Genomic DNA, 8,660 nt, shown 5'->3' on the forward strand with positions numbered 1-8,660 from the left:
ATGACTGGCATCATATCAGGCATAGCGAACCATCTGTTGGTGCAGTTAGCAGCACTATTATCTGGGGAGTAATCAACAGCTATCTAATTGGACTTGAAGCACTCTCAGTGGGAGTGAACTCATGGGTAGCACTGTAAACACAGCCAAATTCACATGGCTGGAGGGGTGATAGATCCTAGAGAAAACCCTATTTCTGTCATATCTCTAGACAAATTTCTACATGCTAAATATGGATCCTTGTATTTACAGACAAGTATACTATACACTACTCATCAAAGTGGCTTCTTTTTGCAACAGAGACTACTGCAGAATCCCACAACTGGTCAGACATAGTGGAATGGGAGGTAGAAAGAAAACTAATCCATTCCTACACATCCTTATACAACAAAGTGTAATGCATACAGAAAACCACAACCTGCCAAGTTTTAAATAGGAGACTGCAGAGTGTATGTTCCTAGATAGGACTCCCGTATTAACCTCATCCACCCACAGATCAGGAGTCAGGGCTGGTTCATGAACATAGGGAAGCAGAGGCTTTCAGGCCACTGGAAGCCTGCACATGTAAACTTGTTGCAATGGTGGCATCAGGCACAAGACCCATGCCAACTCAATCAGACAAGGGCCCAGAGTGGAGTTGAGGTGGTGGGGGGAGGCAGCTGGCCTTAATCTGGAAACTGTTGGAGACTGATTACTACTGGATGAGGGAGAATAGGCCTTACTATAATCCCTAGATAGGCTGTCTAGGCTCCAGTGGATGAATTTTCACTGAAGGACATCTGGGTACAAATGCTTGACTGGATAGGATTTAACATGTATAGCAGAATATATGAGGTTGGGAGGGGGGCATGGATGGGGGAGAGGATCTAAATTTGATTAAGAACTGTTGTATGAAATGTACAATAGTTCAATAAAAAAAAGTTTTATTAAAGTTGTATCTGTAGACTTAGGTTTAGGAAGGTAACAAGGCACCTTCCTTAAGATCAAAGCTAAAGACTCAGCTACTGTTTTTCCCATAAAATAAAAATGCTATGATGGGAATAGGTAGTTAGAAGTCCTGCTTGGGGCATGGCATCCTGCTTGGGCTCCACTGTCAGCCTGACTTTTGTTCAGAACTGTTTTCCTGTTGGATAATGTGTCTGACCTGATGTTCTGTTATCTACTGCTTGATGATTTATTCTTTTATTTTGATTTGCTACATACTTAACAAACTCAGAACCAAAAGTAAATAGTCAATCATTCTCCAGACAGTACAGAGAAGCCTCCCATACAATTCAGAAACTTCCTCAACATCACTTTCAGCGTTAGAGGACTCACTATCATATCAGGTGACTGTTGAAGAAGTTCAAATTAATGGGGTTAGGAACCAGATAGTTCCTAAGAATTGAGAAAGCTAGAAGTGGGCTATGAGCAGAAGAGGGCCAGCTGAGCCAGTATTTGGATGTGAATATGCAGCATGTGGAAGTAGAGGATATTCCTCTACCAGATATGCTGCTTTTTCCAACATCTTGATCCAGGACATTCTGCTTCTTGTCTGGCCACCCTCTATCCTTAAGAAAACCTCTGTGTGGGCCTTCAACTAGAGCAGTTTCCATCCCGATGAGTTTGTGCACCGTGAAGACAGTGAACCAGACAACCATGAAGAGAAAGGTCAGGTCTCAGTAGGATTCGCTGATATGTCTGGAAAAGGCGCTGACTCCTCTCCAAGCCATGGCAGGTCAGGAAAGCCCTGAGAGGGACAGGAAGTAGAGGAATTTTCAGAGGACGAGAATGAAGATGACTCATGATTCTGGAGCAGAAAAACTGTCACAGAAGTAGCACAGAGCGGATTCTCACTCTGAAAGGGCTTCTACTTCTGCACAGCAGCAGGCTCCCCAACACTGTGCTCCTGCTCAGATACAAGCCTCTCCCATGTCAGGATCCCAGCCTTTTGGACCACCACTTCCTCCTCCACCTTTATGGCCTCCTGGGCCACCTCCAGGGTGTCCCTATTCCTGAGACCGCGTGGAATGCCGCGAATCCGAGGGCATTTACCATGACTTTTACCTATAGGACTACCATTAGGCCGACCTCCTGGCCCTCCCGGAATTCCATCCCCAGGTCTGGTCCCTGGCCCTCCTCGAGGACCCCCACCAAGGCTCCCTCCCCTGTATCTCCAAGTATCCCCCTCAGCTCATCCTGGCATGATGCGCCCACCTTTGGTGCCTCCACTCAGACCTGCTCCACCTCGTATTTTCCCTCCACTCCCTTGCAGAATGCAGGGGTGTTAAGTGCCCCACCCAACTGCCCCCGGCCAGCGGGGTCTTCAACGTGGACCCGAGGAGAGAACCGACGAATGGAAGGACAAGAGACACGAGAAATGAGAGCAAGACAGATGGTCTGATCAAGCTCTGAAATTTTTATTTTTCTGTTTGCTATATAGCAAATAAAAGGAAGCGAAGCTAGGGGTGGGGAAATTTCAAGAATGAAGTAATCTGTAAAAGGGGGAAGTGTTGCTAAGGTTACTAGGGTTGCTCAACCTGGTTTCTGAGAGACAGTTGCTTATCTAAATGGTACAACCTGAGGTGGTTTTAGTGTAATCTGACTTAAGCAACTGTTGGCTCCTGGCATCTCCTCCCTTTCCATTAAAAGAAGTTAAGGAACCTGAAGGTTGATAATTATTGACTCATAGAAGAATAGTGGGCATTAACCAGGGAGGGGAAGCATTGGCCTGATCCTCCTAGACATTTTTGTGTGTCCTTTTTGAGGAGGGGAGGAATTTAGGCTGCCTCTTGCGTCCAGAGGCGCTGTTGGACACTAACCTCGATGCAAACAGGCTTACTTCTCAGGGAACCCAGAGACAGAATACATGGTCCTTCCCCTGCAGTGCTTTGCCTTGCACCTCACGCCGGTACCCCTGTCTGTCTAATGCCGACATACATGGCTCTGAGTACCATGTAGCTCCCGCAGGAGGGGTTCTTCTGCAGGTTCCTCTAGACCTCGATCAGCCATATCCAGTCGGTGATAATGGACTTGTAAGGGTTTTGATGCCAGGGAGTCAATTTGTTGTTGAATAAAGTGGGTAATTCTGCCCATAATGAAAGGCCCAAAGCTTACAAGAAGTAAGAGGCTAACTAAGGGACCCAACAGCGGGAGTAAATAGGGCAGCATCCCACTCCAAGCACTCCAAATAGGTTTTTCAAAAAGTTCCTTGCGCCATCTCTCGAGCTCCTCTTGATGTTTCCAAATGCAATCATGAACAATTCCAGACTTACTAGCATAGAAACAGCAACGTTCCTGTAAGGCCAAACAAATTCCTCCCTTGTTTGCAGTGAGCAAGTCTAACCCTCGCCTATTCTGAAGCACTACTTCTGCTAGGGAGTCTATCTGATCTTGTAGATCCTTAACGGATTCATAGACCATATGTACATCATTTATGAGCTGTTATGACAATTTTGTAGACATTCCAATTCCGGCCGAGCCAGTGGCGATGCCGCTTGCAATGCCTAATCCTACCAATAGGGGTATAAACTGGACTGCCCTACATCGTCGAGAGATAAAGGTATCAAAGCTAGGTAAAGGGATGGGCTCACTTCCAGGGAGGATATCTATATCAGGCAGGAGCATTGCAGGTGCACAAGACCCGGTCCAATTTACAGGGAGGGAAGGATAGGCCGTGTTGTTGCCACATAACAAAACCCAGCCTGATTCCAAGCAAAAGGCTTCAGAAATGTTAATGAACTGTACGCAAGTGGCAAAAGATACCAATCCCACGTCTATGTCAAAACTGTTATTTTGAGCCTTATTAAGGAAGCAAGGGGTAACATTGAATCCTATAGGGTGAACTTTAAAAGGGATTGAGAGGCTACAGTTGGAATCAGAATATGTAGCAGGGATCACAGACTCATTACACCGAGGAGTGGCCAAAGACCAGGAGGTGCCTAAGGCCAAGCACAGCCAGCAATCACTGGCCAGTAAAGGGTTAGTATGATTAAGAGCGGTATGGATGGCACTTAAAATATCATTAGTTTGAGGATCTAAATCTAAAGTCTTGGGCCTGAGTTTAAGAAGAGGGTGATAATCAACTTTTGGAAGCATGGCCTCTAGGGAAGCACTAGATAATTCCAAATCAAGGGCTCTGAGTTCCTTAATTAATTGTAAATGTTCTTTTTTGTTGAAGGATATTTCTTAAAGAGGCGGTCTCTTTGGAAAGCCTCACCTTAGCCTTATCTATGTATTCTGAAACATTGTCCAGATCGAGGACAGGGACACAAAAAGGGGGTGCAGTAGCCATAGCAATACAATCAGTATAGGGAGGCGGTCTTTTTACTGGAAAAGCTGAAAGCATGGGGGGCCAATCAGGGTTAGGTTGTTGAGTAGCCTTTTGTTCAGGGAAAAGGGCTTCCTCAGAGGGAGATTCCTCCACCAGTCTAAACTCGGGGGACTGTATAGATGTCCCAAGAGATGTGTAGGTGTGGGTTTCTCTTGGGTATTAGAATCAGCAAGGGGGTCGGAGGCTGCCTGTATATTCAGGGCCTCTTTAGGCTCAATAGTGGGACCATCAGGTTCCAGAATATTAATAGACACAGAGCCACATTTGGAGGGGGGCCTTGAAAGCCTTTGAAGTGCCCTTTCACCCTCCTTGACAACCTCTTGGATATCGGGAAAATGATTATAAACCTTTAAAACATCATTGACTAAATTCCAATAAGAAAAGGCTTGAACAGGAATTTTTCTGGTCCAAAGGCTCTATAATAATCCTGAAGACAATTACCCACCCTTCCCCATCTTTTTATATCAATAGTTCCTTCTTGAGGGAACCATGGGCAGATTTCTCCAACAAAATTAAAAAACTTACACAAATCTTTTTTCTTAACCCTAGTTCCCCGTGTCTTGAGGGACTCCTTGAGTCCTTGGAGGAATAAGTCATGCTTACTCAATACTTGTCCCATGAATGTGCCGCACTTGCTTACCTCTGTCAACGGAGTGGTCTCGCAGGTGGGTGGCTCTGCGGTGCTCACTGTGCAGACCTTCACTTGCGGCGTCTGGCTCTGCAGCGGTCCTGGGAGTCACGGCCGTGCATAGCAAAGGGTATTCGTCAGGGTCCTCATATCCCCAGCACCATGTTGGGCACCAGTTGCCCCCAGCCAGCGGGGTCTTCAACGTGGACCTGAGGAGAGAACCAACGAATGGAAGGACAAGAGACATGAGAAATGAGAGCAAGACAGGTGGTCTGATCAAGCTCTGAAGTTTTTATTTTTCTGTTTTCTATATAACAAGTAAAAGGAGGAAGCGAAGTTAGGGGTGGGGAAATTTCAAGAATGAAGTAATCTGTAAAAGGGGGAAGTGTTGCTAAGGTTACTAGGGTTGCTCAAATGCAGTGAGGCCACCTGGTTTCTGAGAGACCGTTGCTTATCTAAATGGTGCAACCTGAGGTGGTTTCAGTGTAATCTGATGTAAGCAACTGTTGGCTCCCGGCACCCAACTTGATTCAGCCACCCAAGGCAGATGATGCAAGTGCAGTCGTCATAGAGGAGAAAGCCACAGCAGCGATCAGTGCCAAGCCACAAGTCACCAACCCCAAGGCAGAGATTGCCAAATTTGGGAGAATAAAGGGGCTATGGCTCATTCCACAGAGAAAGTTCGAGGGTGATTCTGCATGCCTCTTGCCAAAGCAATTTTGTTCCTGTCTCAATACACATCAAGGACGGTGTCTATGAAGCCTTCATGGAAGAGATGGAGGGGGTGGAGTGACAGCTCACCATCACAACAGACACTGTGCCAAGAGGTGGTTGGGAAACAAGAGACTTGTTAAACTTAGTGAAAGAGCTGCTGCTTCCACTGTCAGGGTTTTCCTAATTTCAGTTCCAGGAATCACCTAAAGTTTAGCCTTACTTGAAATTTACTGCACGGGGGGGGCGGGGGTGTTTAATTCTGAGCAGATTGGCTGCTAACAACCGGTCTCCCTTGATGTGGCCATTTTCATCCCATTCCTGTCCCCTGAGCACTCTGGGAATTTGTGATCGTGCATTTTAGTCACTTGTTTTGATTCTCCAGTGCTGTGGGTACTGGAATAGAGATTTCTTGGAAGTGGGGGGAAGCCAGTTTATTTCATCTTGGCTCCTCCAAGATGTATTTGAGTTACTTTTATTATTTTCCTATAAATATTTTGTACTATTTTACTTGTAGTAAAATATTACAATATCATTTCCTAATTCAAAAGAGTATGTATGGGAAGAAAACATAAAATTCTATGACTAAAATTATTTCCCACTGAAGGAAGAAAAAAAAATGCCAACAAATGCTGGCAAAGATGGGGAAAGGGGAGCATTTATCTCCTGTTGATGGGAGAATGAATTGATGCAGCTACCATGGAAATCAGCCTGAAGGTTTCTCAAAAAGCCAAAAATAGAATGACCATATATATGATCAGCTGCACCACTCCTGGGACCTACCCCAGGGACTCTGTATCCTACTACAGAGCTACGTGCACACTCATGATCCTTGATGCTTTATTTGTAATAGCTGTGAAATGGAATCAACCATCAACTAATTAATAAATTATAAAAATATTGTTCATATACCCAATAAAATTTTATTCAGCTCTAAAGAATAATGAAATTAATAGGAAAAATGGATAGACTGGAATACACACTGAGTGAGGTAATCCAGGCCCAGAAAGACAAATGCCACATATTCTCTCTCATATGTGGACCCCAGCCCAACTATTTAGATTTGTGTGTCTAATTTGGAGTGTCTGAAGAAGTAAGGAAGCTAGAAGGGGACTATGAGAGGGGTGAGATGAAGAAGCCTTACATGGAGGAGGGGATAGTAGAACACATGTGATATAAAAGTAGAGGGAGATAATACCAGGAGTTAAAGATTTAAATGGGAAATGTGGGAGAGACTGGGATGCAGTATTAACTAAAACTAATGTTGTATGAAAAAGTCTTATGGAAATCTACTTTATAATCTATTTTTTTTTAATTAAGAGGTTTGAATGGAGGTATCCTGCATAGGTAGACAATGCTTTCCACAGAAGACATGGGTAATTAAAATCTTAGTGTCAGGTATACCATGCCTCTAGAGAGGCCCCAGAGCACCCCTTCTTCATGCTGCCCAACACAGGCTATTGCTATTGCTATTGGTCTTGATTGACCACCATAACCATATGGTAAGACCGTGTTGCTGAAGACATTACACACTTTGTGATAAATATAGATTATAGATCATTCTAGAACTGACCTGGGAACTTCCTCCTTGCTGACTAGCTTTCCTGGTGCTGAAAGGTGTTATGTAGGTCACTGAAAATGAAAAGCCATCAATGAACTTACCCAGTAGTAGACCCTGCATGCTGCAATACTGACCTTCCAGGCAAGATGTACCCAGGCATGAAAGGAGCAGGACTGTTATGGGAGTAACCAGCTGCTTTCTGATTAGATTTGAGGCCTTTTCCAATGGAGGAAAATTACACACTTGGTACTGTAAACCTGGTCAAAAAACTATAACTTGGGAAATCACAGGCCCTAGAACCTGTTAGGTTCCTGGTAGGCTCCTAAAATGGTGGTGCAGCTCACATACTTTGAAACAGTAGGTTCAAATTTATCCCCAGGCAAGCCCTGCTGCTTACTAGGGGACCAACCAATCCTGAGCTGATCTGCCCAGCCTACAGTCATGAAAACTTATCCACTCACCTGACTGCCCATAAAAGATATCTGACTCCCCCTGCGTGCTGCTGTCTCTCTGTTGTTTCTTGCTGCGGTTTTCCTGCTCCCCCGGGAAGGCAGCCCAATGTTCTGTTTGCTCTCAAATAAACTGCTCCTCCCCCGCCCCATGGAGTTGCCTGGTCAGTGATCATCACCGTGTCATCTTCCATATGTATGGTGCTATGACTCGGATCACCTTTCTTGGAGGTCACCTGTGGGGGACTCTGGTCAGATGGCTGAGACTACCAGCTCCTACACTCACCACTAATTTGGCACTGAGGTACCTTCATTTCTCCCACAGAGCTGTGGATCTGTCTCTCCTCTCTCCTCTCTCCTCCCTCCTCCCTCCTCTCTTCTCTCTCTCTCTCTCTCTCTCTCTCTCTCTCTCTCTCTCCCTCTCCACTAAGACTTAGGTGGCTCAGGAACTCCTGGAGCTTCCCACTGGGCCCCAATGCTACCCCTTCCTTCTCCCTTCCTTTGCCATGGGCTTGGAAGGCTCTGTCTTCCATCGTTCTCCCTGTCTTTGTCCTCTTCCTCACTTTGCTAGGGATGATTTCTGATACCATTCAATCCAATTTTAGGTCTCCTTTGCTTCCATTCTTTAGGCCGTCTCTCCTCTTCCCTCTAACTAGTTATGGATTCCCTGCACAGGAGAAATGCTCCGGATCCTTCTACTTTCTTCCCCTCCTGAAACTCTGGTTCTGCTTCTAAACCAAACTGCAAATGTTTAGGTCTCTGTTACCTGATTTTCTAAATTTTTCAGAGAAAAATTTCTTCTTTATATCCCTTTTTAAAACATGCTTTCATGGCCAGGCGTGGTGGCTCATGCCTTTAATCCCAGCACTTGGGAGGCAGAGACAGGCAGCTCTTTGTGAATTTGAGGCCAGCCTTGTCTACATAGTGAGTTCCAGGACAGCTGGGGCTACAGGGAGACTCTGTCTCAAAAAGACAAACAAAAAACAAACAATGCTTTCATTA

At 45.2% G+C, this 8,660-nt stretch overlaps 1 pseudogene; it reads left to right on the forward strand.

The window, feature by feature from the left end:
* On the forward strand, nucleotides 1-6,153 carry LOC103732293 (annotated as a pseudogene).
* The last annotated feature ends 2,507 nt before the right edge of the window (nucleotides 6,154-8,660 follow it).

This window comes from Nannospalax galili, unplaced genomic scaffold (genome assembly GCF_000622305.1).
Source record: "Nannospalax galili isolate Female #2095 unplaced genomic scaffold, S.galili_v1.0 scaffold1395, whole genome shotgun sequence".
NCBI classification, from domain to species: Eukaryota; Metazoa; Chordata; class Mammalia; order Rodentia; family Spalacidae; genus Nannospalax; species Nannospalax galili.